This window comes from Protopterus annectens, chromosome 2.part0, assembly GCF_019279795.1.
Source record: "Protopterus annectens isolate FY-2018-M chromosome 2.part0, PAN1.0, whole genome shotgun sequence".
Lineage (NCBI taxonomy): Eukaryota > Metazoa > Chordata > Ceratodontiformes > Protopteridae > Protopterus > Protopterus annectens.
In genome coordinates, this window is record NC_056728.1 from 1,887,620,027 (window position 1) to 1,887,639,004 (window position 18,978).

Sequence of the window (18,978 nt, forward strand, 5' to 3'; positions counted from 1 at the left end):
GTGAAGCTTTTTCAGTTTTCACTTCTAATAGCTTACTCCTCTGTTGCAGTGTCTCTTGAGAGAAACATTCTGCGCTGTTGTTTGCAGAGTTTTAAGTGCTGGGCTGGGCTACTGTTCTGCCTGTGTAATTTCCTTCTTCTGATTGTTTTCACCTGCTAGCTCTGCCAGTAATCCCTGCTAGCTTCCTACTATTTCTCATGCTTCCTTTTTCCCTTCTGTTTCCTCGGGAGGGAACGACACTCATACCAGCAAAAACATGCTCACAGTGGCTAACATGCGCGCACACATGCTTAGACAGACTAGAATCTGCTTATTCGGGATAAAACACGTGCACACCAGTGCAAACAAGCTTACAGGTGTTTAAACAGGTTCCTAAATGCGTATTCTGCCTTAAACGCGCGCACTCACGCTTACACGCGCACACTCTAGCTTACTCGTGCCTACCAGCGCGCACATGCGCGCATGGACACCCTGCAAGAAACTTTGGTGTTATCCATAGTGTACACCTTCCATTTCTTGGCTTTCCCATGCCTACTTGTTGACACTCCTCTTTCCATGATGTGTGACTGACATCTTTAACATGCCACTGTGCTCCAATGAGCTGCTTTTCTTTCATACATTCCCCCCTGTGATGTCACCTATCTCCTACTCTGTTACTCCCCCTTATCCTACTCCTACACTGCACGGAATGTGCTCATTTCCTATGTAACAGTACGATTCACTATCCTACCACTCATTTACATAGGATTGCCTACTAATGCTTAGTTACATGTCTTACACTCAGCTTCCCCCCTTAGCAACCCCTACTCGGTGGCCATGTTGTTTTAGCCTGCTATTCCCTTCCATTGTAAATTCATGCTTTGCATAAACCCACGTTTGTGGGTTTAATTTTTTTATTTTTCTGTTTTTTTATAGCGCAGCCAGTTTGCGCGGCACTGCACTACTTTTAAACATTGGCGATCGCCGAAAAAAAAAAACATTTTTATTTTATGTTTGCATCGGGGTACATTGCCAGTGGCCACATATTTGGCAATTAGCATGCTGCCTGGGACATTTGCAACCTTTATTTTGAGCTGACAAGGCTCTATTGTGTTATTTGCAGAATGGTACTCAGTTATCAACTGAGTACATTTCTGCAGATAACACGGCTCTTACACGGGCAGGTTTCTGCTTCCTGGATCGCAAAATTACCTCATTTGCATGCCTTTCAGCTGCAAGTGAGGTAATTAGCATATGCACGCCCTGTCTGTGTAAGAGCCGTTTTAGGTGCTCTCTTACACGCACATACAGGCTGTTCCTGGATCGCGATGGCTGCATGGAGTCTTACACTACTCTTAGACTCCGTGCAAGCCATCGTGAATCCTGCCCATTATGTTTATGGTTAGGACTAGCATGTATTACTGAGTTTATGCTAAGTGGCAAAAATAATTGGAAATGTTGTGTCTTTCGGCTTTTCCCGGTTAGGGGTCGCCATAGTGTAACTTCTGTCCGCTAATGATTGGCAGTAGATTTTTACGTGCCGAGTTGCCAGCCCTGACGCACAACCTTCAATTAAGGTACGCCCATTTACGCATGTCTCCACACAGAAGACGCTCTAGCTGAGAATCGAACAGGACAATATCTTACTGTGAGGCGACAATGCTACCCCAGCACCACAAAAAATTGGAAATGCAAAATGCAATGCCTTTCTTTGAGTAGATGCTGTATCAGACTAGTAGCTGTACAATGTCCATAGAATTTTGATTACCGGCATTAGTTTACCATTGGAATTCACAATGTTTGAAATGCTTTTTAAAAAAATTCTGCCTAGTCATAGGAAAATTTGAGCTTGTACTGAGAAAATTATTTAGGAATATTAATGGGAAAAAGGTTTGAGGATGGATGGATTTTTGCACATATTATTCATGTTTTTGGTGATCTCCAAGTTTCATGTATTTACAAAAATGCTGACAACGGCTAGTCACCACACCCAAGGAATAGTGGGATGGGAAACTGTTAAGCAACTGTCTGATCTGCATTATATAGATTTCTGATCCCCTTATTGCATACTGTATTGCCTTAGGCTATATTGAGTAAAGTACAGAATTAACAATAATTAGTATACCATAGAATTAATGGCAATGTTCACATAAACACAGATAAACACTGATGTGAATATTTCATGTCAGGGCAGACTGATCACTTCAAATTATTAGTAAAGCTAGCAGACCACGCAGGAATGTGCCCTTCCTAAAACATTTGTTAAATGAATACATCCATACCAAATCCACCCCTACCTATTCACAGACACTATGTTGCCTGTAAATGCATCTGCTGAGAAATATTGAGTACAAGTTAAAACAATTTGTTAAAGTCAAGTACCATATGACTTGGGAAAGAGTGCTAAGGTTAAGCCCAGAAGGTATCACCTTAGCTCTTATGTGTGGGAGAATATTTCTAATTCCTCCTTCCAGCAGGAGGAATAAGAGGCCTTGAAGAGCTTTTTTAACATATTTTGAAAAGTTTATTCAAGCCAGTTATGTGAGCTGATGGTCAATAATTCTTGTTCTGAAGATATATCAGTTGCACTTCTGTTATTTAAAGGCATTCTGAGACTATAGGGGGGAGGGGGGGCCAAGGGTGTTGTATGGTGGAAAAGGTAGTGAAATAAGTGGACCAGTCCCAAGGTATGGGCTTGAATAATCCAATCAACTGAAGGAGGGCTTCTCAACTCAGTCTGTCATGAATCATCCCATTAAGTTTGCAATTCATCAGGTGTTTGTTTAAGTATAAAAGGCAAATATTTACTGCAACTTACTAAACAAGGCCTAATTTCATATATTTATTGAAATTCACGTTATATCATGAAGCAGGAAGACAGCACAAATAATAAGTAGCACTTTTGAAATGCTTTCAGATAAGCTTCATCAAGTCCATCATTAATATGGCAAAACTATCAGTTTCACAGCAATATAAAGACTGCTTTTACAAGTCTGGTGTTGGCACTATTTACTCTGATGTTACCTTCATTTATAAATGTTTGATTTTTTTTTAATTACATATCTTTCTTTTGCAAGCCCCCAGTGTTGTATTTAACCAGTTTATGCGATAAGTTAAAGGAGAAGCTGTACCTGAATTTATGGTGATCATATTAAAACCATTAAACTGTCTTTTCTTACTAAAATCTGGCAATACTTGCTTTTAAGAGGCTCAGTCTTTTGCTATATTGATAATAACAATAGTGCCTGATTGACTGGATCTCATTTCAGGTGTAGTAACACAGATTCTTTTTGTAAAACCACTTTAAGTTAAGCACCAAGTCTAATTCTTTGATACCTTGATAATAAAGGCAATGCCAGCTTGGAAGGGGCTCATTCCAGTTGAAGTACCACAGATCATTTTGTAAAACTGTTGCCCTCAGCATAGAGTCTAAAATTCAGAAACAATAATAAGAAAAAATGATACACCTAAAATAAAAATAAAATCTTGGGCTCAAAAGATAAAGTTAAACCAGATCATTTTGTGCAGTTGACTTATCTTCAGAAGTAAGTCTGCGTCCTTGTTGAAACCAGTAAAACATCTCTGGGCTAAAGTGGCCTGTTGACTAAGTGGAAGCCAATGCACCACAGCAAGAGAACAAAATAACCTTAGTAAGACACCTGGGCAATTGAAACCTCAAACCTTAAAACCTCTGTCTATACAATATACTAGACTGTAAGTTATGATATATTTAAGCTCTTTGGACAAACTATTTGGCTTACACCTTGGGTCAGAAGGGCTGACCTTGGACAGCCAGAGGTCCCAGAGAGGCATGGGGTTTCAGTCAGAATGTAATCTTCAGTGGTTGGTTCTTGGGTCGTAAAATACCCTTAAATAATGGAGCTGTAACTGATACAACATCAGAAAAAGAATGCTTGTATATCAGCCCACTTAGCTGGCTTGAATCAACTTAAAAGAAAAAAAATAAATAAAAATCTTCAAGGTGTCTTATTCCTCCTGTTGGGAGAGGATTAGAAGTATTCTTCCAGATATTAGCACTAAACTGATATCTTCAGGGCTTAAACTTTGTAATCTTTTACATTTGTCCTTTTACCATCTGGGTCTCAGTTTGGATACCAGACCCAGTCATGCAAGTGTGGATTACTTGTGTTTTGCATATTACTCAGGAAGGAAGATTAGAGCTGGTTAAGGACCAGCCAGTTCTCAACTGAAATTTTGGAATTTCCTGGAAAGGCACAGTCCTACATTTGTACAGTAATATTCGGCATTTCCTCTGGAAAACACAGTGTAGTGTTTCCTTATATGAAACATCCCCTGTGGACTTAGTCAGATGAAAGGGTAATTTAAACTGTAGAATCTTACTAGATATATTTTCTTCTCTTACCAATGTATAGCTGTCATTGGGCCGGATTTACGAAGACTTGCATGGAGTCTAAGAGTAGTGCAAGATGGCAGACAGCCAATATGTCTGCCAAGCAATCCAGCAATAGCCGGCAGGGGCGTGCATGAGATCTTCTAAAGCTACTCTTGCACGGACAGTGTTATGGTATGCAAATTACCTCATTTGCTGCTGAAAGCTATGCAAATTAGGTAAATTTGTGATCCAGGAAACACTAACTTGTCCGTGTAAGAGTAGTGCTATTTGCAGAAATGTACTCCGTTGGTAACTGAGTACTGTTCTGCAAATAGCTAAACGGAGCTATGACAGCTCCAAATAAAGGATGCATCTAGTTGAGGAAGCATGCCAATGGCCAAATATAAGGCCATTGGCATTTGCAAATGTTATAAATCCATAAAATCCATTTTTTCCCCCAGATTGCCGATGTTTAAGCGTAGTGCAGCGTCACGCAAATGTGCGGCACTTTAAATTAAATGAAAAAAAATTGAAAAATAGTCACTAAAAAGCTTGTTCTGCCATGCACGTGAATGGCAGGCTGAAAACAACATGGCCACTGAGTAGTGGTTGCTAAGTGGGGGAAGCTCAGTGTGAGAGATGTAACCAAGCATTAGAAGGCAATCCTATGCAAATGAGGATAAGGGTAGTGAATCCCAATTTTCACCTTCATGTGAGCCATGTCCCTAGAGTGTAAGTGTAGGAGTAGGGGAGTAGTAGAGTAGAAGATAGGTGACATCATGAGGGGGTATGTCTGAAAGACTGTAAGCTTATTGGAGCACAGTGGCTTGTGTTTGCCCGGAGTTGCTCAGGATTGCAAGAGGCATGTCTACAGTTGTTCTAGCTGAAAACAAGAAACCGAAGGCATACGCCATGGATATATCTGAAATTTCTTGCAAATGGGCACATAGTGTGTGCGCGCGTGTGCGCTCATGTGCTCTTATGTGCTCTTGTTTGCGCGGTGCTGCCCTGGGCGGAAACAGAAATGGAAAAGGAAGGAAAAGAAGTAGTAGGAAGTTAACCAAGGAGAACTAGCAGAGCTGCCAGGTGAAATATATCAGAATCAGACAATTACACAGGCAGTAGACTAGCCCAGCCCAGCACTTTAAACTCTGCAAACAGCAGTCTACCCTGTTTTTTCCCAAGAACTCTGCAGCACTGCAGTATACAAAGAGTGAAAACTTAAAAAGCTTAAGTCAGACAAAATGTTAGGGGCTGCTATTGCTATCATAAACCAACATGTGCAAGATGCTGAGGGTGGTGATGTTGTGAATGCTGCTGAGTAACTCACAGTGAGTAGACGGAGAAGAGTGTACAGACCCAGGGTAACCTACCAGGAGCTACATGAGCTGGAGATAGTGGAGTGCTATAGAGTGGACAGAGACCTCCTGCAGCAAATTGTTGAGCTGTGCCGGACATGCCTCACACACAGAACCAACAGAGGGGAACCCATCCCAGTGGATACCAAGGTATGTGTTGGCCTACAAATACTAGCTACAGGTACCTTCCAGAGACCAACGGGTGATATGATGGGGGTTTCACAGGCATCAGCATCCAGGGTACTGCACCAGTTCCTGGATGCCATGTCAGCACATGTCGGTGACAACATATATTTCACCAATTTCCGTGAGGCATTGGCCAACAATATGCGCCTTTTCCACCAAATAACAGAATACCCTGAGGTAGTGGGTGCAATAGACTGCACGCACATGCACATCAAAGCACCACCCGGTGAGTGGGGTATGGTCTGCATCATCCGCAAGGGCTTCCCCTCCATCAACTGCCGGGTCATGTGCGATGCTCAGGGCATAATAATGAATGTGTGTGTGCTGGCTGCCCTGAAAGCTATCATGATTCCCACATCTGGCATCTGATGCAGCTGTACCAGAGATTTGTCAATAGGGACATCCCTGACGGTCACCTAGCGGGGGATGCTGGATACGCACTGGAGCCGTGGCTGATGACACCCATCAGAAATGCACACACACCCGATCAAGAACTCCATAATGAGGCAAACGCACAAACAAGAAACATTATTGAGCATGTGTTTGGGATGCTCAAGTCACGGTTCCGGTGCCTGGACATATCTGGTGGAGCCTTGCAGTACTCACCAACTACATGCACCCAAATTGTCATGGTATGTGCCATGCTACACAATATGATCCTGCAAAAACAGCTGCAGCAGGAAAAGCATGGGGCAGGGCCAAACAGCTCCCCACCATTTCCAAGGCCTGCACAGGCACAGCGTGACTCAGAGGAGGAACAACCTGAGCCTGCCCCAGTAGGCAGAAGGAGGCGTGCCCAGTATGCCTTGGCCTTGACAAAGAGGCAACGCATAGGACATACACTGACTCAGTAGGAACCCTGGAAATGACACCTCTCTCTGACTCGCACATACAATAAAAGGGATGCCTAACTTGACACTACCTGTTTTCAAACATGTATAGGGAGTGTACTATGTGCATCCGACATAGGCAGCCCTGCAGCACCACCTGAGGCATGATTGCCTTATTTTCAGCAATATAAAGCAGTGCTATGCACATTTTACCACTATTTAGCATATTTAAACACAATTGCATGGAGCTGCACACCATGCTAACTAGCGCAACATTGGGCAACTTTGAGCAATGTTGGACAATGTTGGGCAAAGTCGGGCAAAGTTGAGCAAAGTCAGGTAAACATGCTCACACCTGCTTTACTGTTCCTTAAGCAGTCTGGTCTGCCCAGCAGGAAAATAAAAAGCAGTGACAGGGCTCGAACTCAGGATACTGTGCACTATAGTCACAGCAATGAACCACTAAGCCATGACAGTATTTCACTGGTGCCAGCACAGCAGGACAATTGTAGACTAATGCAAACACAAACAAATGCTGTATCATGCCCTCTGAAGAGGCATATGAGTAACTTCCCCCCAGGCCTATGCAGACAGATAACAGCAGGCCAGGCAGTGTGATGTGGGTTGGGTAGGCTATGAAGTCACAAACTAATATACGTGAAATTGGAAGCTAAGATCTGTAGTACAGTAGTATGCCTCAAGCCAGTACGATAGGCAACAGTACAGACTGAAATGGAGTACCTGACATAGCAGTGCAGGCCTAGCAAATGTGTATAAGTGTCAGGTGAACCCCTCATCCTATGTACACCCACAGTAACAATCAGATGTGCCCCCTGGGTAGAAATGTACAACTAATAGCTGCCCCCCCTCTATGTAGAAATGTTGATAAGTCTATACAAAGTGACTCATGAAGCCCTGCAGGCACAGCATGCTTCCTGTCGATGTACAACACAAAGGTGAGCCCTGAAGTAAAAACCATCTTGATTTTTTCACACACATATAGTATATATGTCCATACTGGGCATGCTCACACACTTTAACAAATTTAGCAAATTTCAGTCAGCAACATACTGAAAGGTCATACTGGGCGTGCTCACACACTTAGGCCATGTCTGAGTACAGCAGTGGTCCCCACATATCTGACAGTAGTTGCAGTTGTTACCCCTGAAACTTGTCACTATTCACCAATCCTGCCTTGCGCACACAGTTATATGAAAACAGACCCATATAATATATTGGACTCCTGTCATAATCAAACTATGTACTACAAGTACTTAAGTTGTTCAAAGAAAGTGAAAATTCAAAGAAGATCAATAATTCTCCGATCAGTATCATCAATAAAGAATGAGCACTCCTAACATTATCCAATCCATGTCCTGGCAAAAATATTGTCAAAGAGTCCATAGAGAACCATGAAGCTTTCTTTTGCTATGTCATAAATATCAATGTAAACTCATATATGTTCTGAGTCAGTGCAAACTGTAAATGAATACATGTACATGACTGACATTGCCAACATCTTGTCAGACAGGTTCATACATATTTACCCCCCTCTCACTGACAAAAGGGCCCATTATCATACCTGGAGATTGTAAAAACCCAGAAATCACATATACAATGGTTAAACAGCTCTTTCCAAACCTAAAAAACATGGCGTCTATGGGATGACATGGTTTCCCTTACTGTGTCATATGTGCACTCCAAAACAAACAGACCTTGCACCTGAACAGTCTGTTGAGACTCACCTCTGTACAGGATATGAAACTGTTGAATGGGTTACAGCAACGTTTGGCACACTCCACAAGTGTTGGTGCACAACAGACCAAGGGGACTATTGTCTTATAAGCCTACTAAGACTGATCTGCAAGGCCATGGAGTCCATCATGATGGAACTCATAAACAGAGCTATTGGGAGCCTACAAACACCCAACCCCATCATTTGTGGTTTGGTCAGGGGCAGATCATGGTTCTCAAACCTGCTAGACTGTTTTCAAGGCAGTCACCCAGGACATACATCAATGAAATGAGCTACACACATCCCACATAGACCTTGAAAAGCTCTTTTCCAACATGCCATACACATGTCGTATCCACAAAATCAACAACCTGTGCATAAATATGTATGTCATCTGATGGATTGCCAACTGGGGCACAGATAGATCCCATAAGGTAAGAATTGTGGTCTCCTGTTCAAGCTGGTAACAACTGCTGTCCCCCATGGCTCAGTGCTGGGACCCCTCCTGTCTGGTGTATACTTTTCAGAAATACAGTCAAACACATGAGGGCTATGTTTAGCAAAGTTTGTGGATGACTGCAAAAAAGTTGTCATAATCGATGTTTGGGACAACAGAGAAATCCTTAAAAAGGGTCTCAGTCAGACAGATGTGGTGTCAAAATTATGGCCTCGAGCTACAGTCATACATATACCACATAGGTGCCAACACCCTAAATATGGAGGTGATAATAAGGGATCTATGGACACATCTGGATAGTCATCTCTCCTTCCAGAAACACATTCACAAAGTGGTTAAGAAATCATGCTATGTGTTCCCACAAACTGCCAAGGTCTTTACATGTAGGTCAAAGGAGGTTCCATCTACTCATCAGTCATCAGACCCGTCAGAGAGTACCACAACACACTTGCGATGAATCTGACTAGGCACCTTCAGCAGCTGGAAAGACCACTGAAGTACCTCAACAAGAGGATTACTGGCCTCAAACAGTTGCCCCATGCATCAAGACTGAATTTAACTCAATCTGTACTCTGTTGCATACTGTCTACTCAGGAGATCTCTGCCCAACAGACAGGTCCATGTCCAATGCAGAACTGATGTACATGCGCTATCTGAAGTAAACCCAAGCTCACTGTACCACATGGTCTAGGGATATCATCATCACAACATTAAATAGAACATGTTGGAGGGATACATTACTAACTCACAGACTTCCCTTGCTTTGGAACAGGCTCCCAACCGACATTAAGCCGAGACCCTCACTGACACTCTTCCAGAGGAGCCTTGATGAGTGTATGTGAAACTGAACTGTCACACCATGGATCACTTCATCAGCTCTACTACACAGTGGCCTAGGGAACTAACTCCATGGGTGGTGATAGCTGCACACTCTGGCCATACTAATCTATGCCTTCAGGCAGATAGCCTATTACCTGCCTATGTACCTATATATATATATATATATATATATATATATATATATATATATATATATATATATATATATATATATATGTGTGTGTGTAGGGGGAACACAGTATAATAAGCCAAAGATGGATGGGCAGAGATGTGTGTAAGAGGGTGACCATGACAGGGAGCCATCCAGGACTCTCCCACCCAGCACACATCCCCATGGCACGAAAGACATGAGGTGCACATCTCTCCCACTGTACATAACAGCCACCAGTATCTGTAAGCATTACAGTGTATGTGGTCCACGTGCCTGCTGTACAACATGACTGTACAATGAAGTACACATCTACTATATGTAGACATGTACCTGTCACATAGGTTCATAGGTATGTAGTAGACTATCTCCACAAAGGCATATATCAGCCTACGCAAGTTGTGCAGCTTTCACCACACCATTGGGTAGTCTCCCAAGGCCTAATTCTAATATTTAGTACCCTAAGCCCCTTTCTAGTGGGGCTGCTGATGTGATGCCTGGCATGAATTGTCTGTTTCCCATCCAGTCATCAATGTTCCAATTGAAGAGTGTCAGCAAGGGGTTCTGTCTGATGTACATTGGGACTCTGTTCCACAGTAAGGCAAGTGTCTGGGATGGTACTCTATCCAACCAGCATGTTGTATTCATTATTGTGATGAGGTTCATATCCCTGGAATGTGTAGGGTGACTCAGTGTTGTTATCCGTAGATGGAGCATGTTCAACAGTTATATGCTGGACATGGCTCTGTATGTTAGGCAGAGTGTGCCTCTGAGCAGGCAGTACGCAACGAAGAACAGATTTAGTTTTACCAGTTGTGTTGCATAACACAACTGTTTGGGGCCAGTAATCCTCTTGGTGAGGTACCTATGTGGTCTCTACAGCTGCTGGATATGCTAAGTTGAGTACATCCAAAATGGTGCACTGTACTCAATGATGGGTCTGATGATGTAAGAGCAGAGTGCCAACACTACCTATTTGGATCCTGATGCAAACCCTTTGTTGATTAGGTGGGCTACATGGGATCTCCCAATCACTTTGACAACATGGTTGTTAAAGGAAAGATGACTATCTACTTGTGTCTCCAGATCCCTTATCACCTTGTAATTTTTAAGGGGTTAACACCTATGCGGTAGTTTGTGGGTATTTTGTTTTCAACAAAGAGGATCACTATGCATTCCTCTACAGTGAGCTTGAGGCCATGATTCTGACACCACACATCTGTCTCATAGAGTCCCTTCTGGAGAATATGTCTGTCATCAGGGGAATCTATTATGGCAAACACTTTACAGTTCCCAGCAAACTTAGTCAACCACAACCCTCCTCTGTTGGCATGTACATTTGAGAAGTTTATACCAAACAGGAGGGACCCCAGAACTGAACCCTGGGGGACACCAGTCATTACCGGTGTAGAGTCTGACATGTAGCCAGCAACTCTTAATGTGTGGGATCTATCTGTGAGCCAGTTTGCAATCCATCTTGTGATGTATGGATTCATGGCCAGGTTGGTGAGTTCATCTATGATACCTGACTGGGGAATGGTGTCAAAGGCCTTAGCGAGGTATAGGTAGGCTGTGTTGAGCTCATTTCAATCATCTGCAGCCTGGGTAACTGTCAAAGAAATCCTCCCAGTTCAGGAGGCATGGTCTGCATTTGACAAAGCCAAACTGGGTGTGTTCAACTGTGTGAAGGTTCCCAGTCTCTGTATTGTTGACTTCCATTATGATTGGCTCCATTGCCTTACAGAACATACTCACCAGGCTCATAGAGCATGAATGCCAAGGGGTTTTTGTGGCCCCACCCCTGTGGAGTGTGAAGAATGTTGCTGTGCAACATTCTATGGGTACATATCCTGTAGATAGCATGTAGAGAGAGGTGTAGGTATCCTTGATGAATATGGATACATCCTCACCCTATGTGCTATGATTCAGGTTCTGGTGCTGGAAGGTATGGAATGAGTAGTATCCTGGTAGTGCTGGTGTGCTGTCTGGAGCCTTGAACTAGGTTTCTGTTACTGCAAAGATATCAATATCTTCCATAATGCGAAGTGCCTCGAGTGTGTGCATTTGGAGGCTGAGACTTCTGGCAATGAGTAGCATTTAGCTCACTTTGTGGTTATTTGTGTTGGTTACAGGGTTTGGTTTGTCCTGCATGACCGGTGTTCCACACCTGAAGTCAGCGCCTCATTGGTCCCATCTGACCATAAGCTAATTACCCTACATATCCACATTCTGGACCCACACTCCCATTAAGGAAACCATGTTAAAAAATGTCTCCAAAGCCAACTTCATGCTTCTTAAGGCAGAAGTGTTGAACTGCAGGACACCCATGCAGATGGACAATACAGTTACGACTATTGAATTCTTCCCAATTGCACTTTATAAGCAGTTACATGACTGCATGCATCGTGCTATCCCAAACAGAACCAATATGCTATCCTCCAAGAAAAGGAAGCCAATCTGGTGTTCCCCTGCCATAAACAAACTGCATAACAGAAGGAAGAAAATGTTGCAAAAGAGGGTAAAATCCCATGAGTGGAGGAGCTCCATGGTCAACATCAGTAAGAAGCTGTGATCCCTGATAAAATCCTCCAAAGCTAGTTATGAAAACAAAATCGAAACTGATTCTAAAGACAACCACAGAGCATTCTATAGCTATGTCAAGAATCTCAATGGCAGCACTCAGATCCACTCTGAGTTACAGTACAATGGCACTAAATATACAGAACCAACTGATATTGCCAACATCCTGGCAGATAGGATCAGTGCTAACTTTACCCCCCCCCCTCACCCAGGAAAGAGCACATCTCTATAATGGAAGACTGAAAAGTTGCTGTCATCACAGCTGCACAGGTAAAAAAACACTCTCCAAAGCCAGGAACACAGCATCCATGGGACCAGATAACTTCCCAGGCTGTGTTCTACACAAACTACAGAACGAACAGGCACCACACCGACGTTCCTTGTTCAGTCATAGCCTCACCTCAGGCTTTATGCCTGCTGAATGGCGCACAGTGATGGTTATCCCACTACGCAAGGGTGGAGACGCCACGGACCCCAGGAACTAGTGCCCCATTTGCCTGATGAGCCTGCTCTGCAAGGCCATGGGATGTATCATCATATAACTTACAAAAAAAGACATTGGTAATCTCCAAACTCTCGACCACAGCCATGTTGAGTTTGTAAAATGCAGATCATGTCTCCTAAACCTGATAGACGTCATTGAAGCAGTCACCAGAACCGTAGACAAGGGTAAGGTGGTTCACACAGCCAATGTAGATCTTGCCACGGCTTTCAACACCATCCCCCACTCTAGAATTATAGATAAACCCACTAAACTAGGTATAAATTGCTATGTCACAAGATGGGTTGCCAACTGGCTCACTGACAGAACACACACTGTGAAAGTAGCAGACTCCAAGTACGACTTTGGACCAGTGACAAGTGCAGTACCACAGGGTTCAGTCCTGAGTCCTGCCCTGTTTGGTATCTACTTCCCTGAAGTAAACTTTAACATGGAAGGTCTGTGGCTAATGAAGTTTCCAGATAACTGCAAACTAGGAGCCATAATTGAAACTACTAAAGATGTGGACATCCTACAAAAGGGCCTCACTGAGACAGATGCCTGGTGTCAAAGCCATGGCCTCAAGCTCAATGCCAAAAAGTGCATTGTCATCCCCTTTGGTAAAAACTCTGTAGTCATAAACTACAACATAGGCGGTAGTATACTTAACACTGAAAGTGTGATAAGAGACCTTGGGTCACAGGTGGACAGTGGACACACCTGTGATAATCACATCACATCCTTCTACGTGGCACACCTCATCACAAAAGGTGTCTCATGCAGAATAGAAGAGGACATTGTTCCCCTCTACTCATCACTCATTAGATCCATAATAGAGTACAACGCCCTTTTGCTATGTACCTCACAAGACATCTACAAAAACTGGAAAGCCTGCAGAAATACCTCACAAAGAGCATTAGTGGCCTGAAATACATGCCATACACAGACCGTCTCAAAATGCTCCAGCTGTACTCTCTCGCATATCGCCTACTCAGAGGTGATCTCTGCCTAACATACAAAGCTATGTCAAACACAGAACTGTTGGACATCCTCCATGTAAAACACTCACAATCCCTCTGATCTTTGGCCCCAAAACCCAGATTGAAATAACAAAGGAAGGGGTGTATCCATTTACCTTATGGATACCCACACCTTCAGGTTAGTGGCACAGCATGAGGCCTTGGAGACCATGCAAGTGCAACTAACATTGGGAAAAGCTGCTTATCAGATTGTAGCCTGCTACAGATCACCTACCTTGTCTCAGGAACCTCACTCAGTATTCCTGAGAACAGTGGAAAATATAAAGGTCCTACCAAACACCATGATATTATGAGATTTCAACTACCCAAACATTGACTGGGAGAATAATTTGTGAACAACGTCCTTTGCCCAATGCTTCCTAGAGTTTAAAAACTCAAACACCCTGGAACAGCTGGTCACCATGCCCACTAGAGGTGACAACATACTGGACCTGATCATCACCAACATGGGGTACCAGTGTCCCACAACAGAGATAAACCCCTCGCTGGTAATATCAGATCATAAAGTAATCACACTGGACATCCACATCCCGACCCCCCCCAGTCAAGGAAACCACTGTGAAGAAATTTTCAAAAGCAAACTGCACACTTCTCAAGACCAAAGTGGAAAGTTCCAAAGCCCCCTTGCTATAGGATAATACTATACAATCTGCAGAATCATTTACAAGTGCATTCTTTGCATGGATCGAGACATCCCAAATAAAACCAAGACGCACTCCTCCAAAAATAAGAAGCCAATCTGGTGGTTGTTGCCCATAAATAAGCTATACAACAGAAGGCGGAAACAAACACATGATAGAGCAAACTTCACAAAAGGAAAGGCATCACTGATCATTATTAGGAAGAAACAATGATCACTCATAAAATAATCCAAGGCCAGTTTCTAAAGACAAATTGCCAAGGAATGTAAGAATAACCACCACAAAGCCTTTGTTAGCTATACCAAGCATTTAGGTGGCAACTCTCAAATATGCTGTCAGCTACTGCAAAATGGCAAAAAATACACTGAACCAACTGACATTGCCCACATCCTGGCAGACAAGTTCAGTGCAAACTCCCCCCATCACCCCCAAAAGGGCCTGTGTCCATCCCAGAAGAATGCAGAGCCCCAGACTTCATGGACATGCAGGTAAAAACAGCCCTCTCCAAAGCTAAGAACACAGCATCAATGGGACTGAATGGTGTCCCAGGCTGCGTCTTACACCAGCCCCAAAAGGAACTACACCCTCACCTACAGTCACTGTCCAGACTCAACCTTACCACAGGCTATGTACCCAAAGAATGACATACAGCAACAGTCATCCAGCTCCACAAAGGTGGTGCCACAACATAACCTGGAAACTATTGCCCTATAGGCCTACTCAGCCTGGTCTGCAAAGCTATGGAGCAAATTATCATGGAACCCATAAACAGAGACATTGGAAACTTCCAGACACTGGACTCTACCCAACTTGGCTTTGTTAAAGGCAGATCCTGCTTCCTAAACCTAGTTGACTTCTTTGAAACAGTTACCAAGGACACAGATGGAGGTGAAAGTAGTCCACACAGCCCACCTGGACCTCACTAAGGCCTTTGACACCATTCCCCACTCTGGCATCATGGACAAGCTTACCAGCTTGAACATTAACATCTATGTCACAGGATGGGTGGCCAACCGGCTCACAGATCAAACACACATGTTCAGAGTTGCGGGTGCCATGTCCGACTCTAAACCAGTCACAAATGGCATCCCACAGGTCTTGGTCCTGGGACCCCACCTGTTCAGTAGATACTGCTCAGAGGTACAGGCAAGCATGGGAGGAGTATGGCTGAACAAGTTTGCAGATGACTGCTAACTGTGGTCCATAATCAACTATACTGCTGACACAGACATCCTCCAGAAGGGTCTTACAGAGACAGATACCTGGTGTCAAAAACAATGCCCAGTAGCAGAATGCCAAAAATGCATAGTCATCCCCTTTGAAACAAAGTGCCCACAAATTACCACATAGGTGGTAATCCGGTATGTACGGAGAAAATAATTATGGACCTGGGGACCCAGGTAGATAGTAAACTCTCCTTTGATGATCACATTGCCAAAGTGTTTAGAAATTCCTTCTATGTAGCCCACCTAATGTCACCTAATGTAACCCATTTTGTCTAGTCTGATGACATCACCATCCTACAAATATACCTGTGGGAAAAAGAACTCTTAGTAATGTGTAGAGCATGTTGTGTAAATGCGTATTGCTGTAGTATTATAAAGTGATTAGGGGTTTGAATCCTGCACTTGACAAATGTATGAGAGAGTGTGTTTGTGTGTCTCCTTGGAGAGGAGCAACCTTTTTGAAGACTACTGAAACACCTTAAAAGTGGTATACTCATCTTTGTCAAGTCTGATGATGTCACCATCCTACAAATATACATGTAGAACTGAGACCTCACAATAATGTGTATAGCGCGTCGTGTTAATGCGTACTTCTCTAGTATCATAAAGTAGTTAAATAGGTGTTTGAATCCTGCATTTGCTAAATATATGAGAGTGTGTGCCTCCTTAGAGAGGAGCAACCTTTCTGAAGACTACTGAAACACCTTAAAAGTGGTATACTTATCTTTGTTAAGTCTGATGATGTCACCATCCTACAAATATACCTTTGGAATGAAGAGCTCCCAGTAATGTGTATAGCGTGTCGTGTAAATGCATGCTTCTTTAGTATCATAAAGTAGTTGTGTAGGGGTTTGAATGCCGCACTTGTCAACTGTATGAGAGTGTGTGTCTCTTTAAAAAGGAGCAACCTTTTTGAAGACTACTGAAACACCTTAAAAGTGGTATACTCATCTTTGTCAAGTCTGATGATGTCACCATCCTACAAATATACATGTGGAATAAAGAACTCCCAGTAATGTGTATAGTGTCTCATGTTAATGTGTACTTCTCTAGTATCATAAAGTAATTAGATATGGGCTGGAATCCTGCACTTGCCAACTGTATGAGCGAGTGTGTGTGTGTCTCCTTAAAAAGGACTAACCTTTTTGAAGACTACTGAAACACCTTAAAAGTGGTATACTCATCTTTGTCAAGTCTGATGATGCCACTATCTTACAAATATACCTGTGGAATGGACAACTCCTAGCAATGTGTATAGCGCGTTTTAACTCCTAGCAATGTGTATAGCGCGTTGTGTTAATGCGTACCTCTCTAGTATCATAAAGTAGTTAGGCAGGAGTTGGAATCCTGCATTTGTCAACTGTATGAGAGTGTGTGTGTCTCCTTCGAGAGGAACAACCTTTTTGAAGACTACTGAAACACCTTAAAAGTGGTATACTCATCTTTGTCAAGTCTGATGATGTCACCATCCTACAAATATACCTGTGGAATAAAGAACTCCCAGTAATGTGTATAGTGTCTCATGTTAACGTGTACTTCTCTAGTATCATAAAGTAATTAGATATGGGCTGGAATCCTGCACTTGCCAACTGTATGAGCGAGTGTGTGTGTGTCTCCTTAAAAAGGACTAACCTTTATGAAGACTACTGAAACACCTTAAAAGTGGTATACTCATCTTTGTCAAGTCTGATGATGCCACTATCTTACAAATATACCTGTGGAATGGACAACTCCTAGCAATGTGTATAGCGCGTTGTGTTAATGCGTACCTCTCTAGTATCATAAAGTAGTTAGGCAGGAGTTGGAATCCTGCATTTGTCAACTGTATGAGAGTGTGTGTCTCCTTCGAGAGGAACAACCTTTTTGAAGACTACTGAAACACTTTAAAAGTGGTATACTCATCTTTGTCAAGTCTGATGATGTCACCATCCTACAAATATACTTGTGGAATGGAAAACTCCCAGTAATGTGTATAGCCCATCTTGTTAATGCGTACTCGTCTAGTATCATAAAATAGTTAGGGATTTGAATCCTGCACTTGCCAACTGCATGAGAGTGTATGTCTCCTTGGAGAGGAGTGACCTTTTTGAAGACTACTGAAACAACTTAAAAGTGGTATATTCATCTTTGTCTAGTCTGATGATGTCACCATCCTACAAATATACATGTAGAACTGAGACCTCACAATAATGTGTATAGCGCGTCGTGTTAATGTGTACTTCTCTAGTATCATAAAGTAGTTAAATAGGTGTTTGAATCCTGCATTTGCTAAATATATGAGAGTGTGTGCCTCCTTAGAGAGGAGCAACCTTTCTGAAGACTACTGAAACACCTTAAAAGTGGTATACTTATCTTTGTTAAGTCTGATGATGTCATCATCCTACAAGTATATCTGTGGAATAAAGAACCCCCAGTAATGTGTATAACACGTCGTGTTAATGTATACTCCTCTAGTATCATAATGTACCCTAGGTAGGGTCTTGAATCCTGTACTTGCCAACTGTATAAGAGTGTGTGTGTCTTCTTGGAGAGGAGCAACCTTTTTGAAGACTACTGAAACACCTCAAAAGTGGTATACTCATCTCTGTCAAGTCTGATGATGTCACCATCCTACATATATACCTGTGGAATGGAGAACTCTTAGTAAAGTGCATAGCATGTCATGTTAATGCATACTCTTCTAATATCATAAAGTAATTAGGTAGGGATTTGAATCCTGCACTTGCCAACTCACATAAGAGTGTATGTCTCCTTGGAGAAGAGCAACCTTTTTGAAGACTACTGAAACACCATAAAAGTGGTATACTCATCTTTGTCAAGTCTGATGATGTCACCATCCTACAAATATAACTGTGGAAATGAAAACGTCCAGTAATGTGTATAGCACATCGTGTTAATGCATACTGCTCTAGTATCATAAAGTAGTTAGGTCGGGGTTTGAGTCCTGCACTTGTTGACTGTGTGTGTTCCACGTGTGTGACACTGTTGGTCAATGTAATGTGGGTTTTGCATTTACTACTGTATGATATATCACAATGACAACAGTATGTGTATTACACATGTTAGATAGCTGTATGGCAAATACATATACATACATGTAACCTCAATTATTCCATAGGTGGG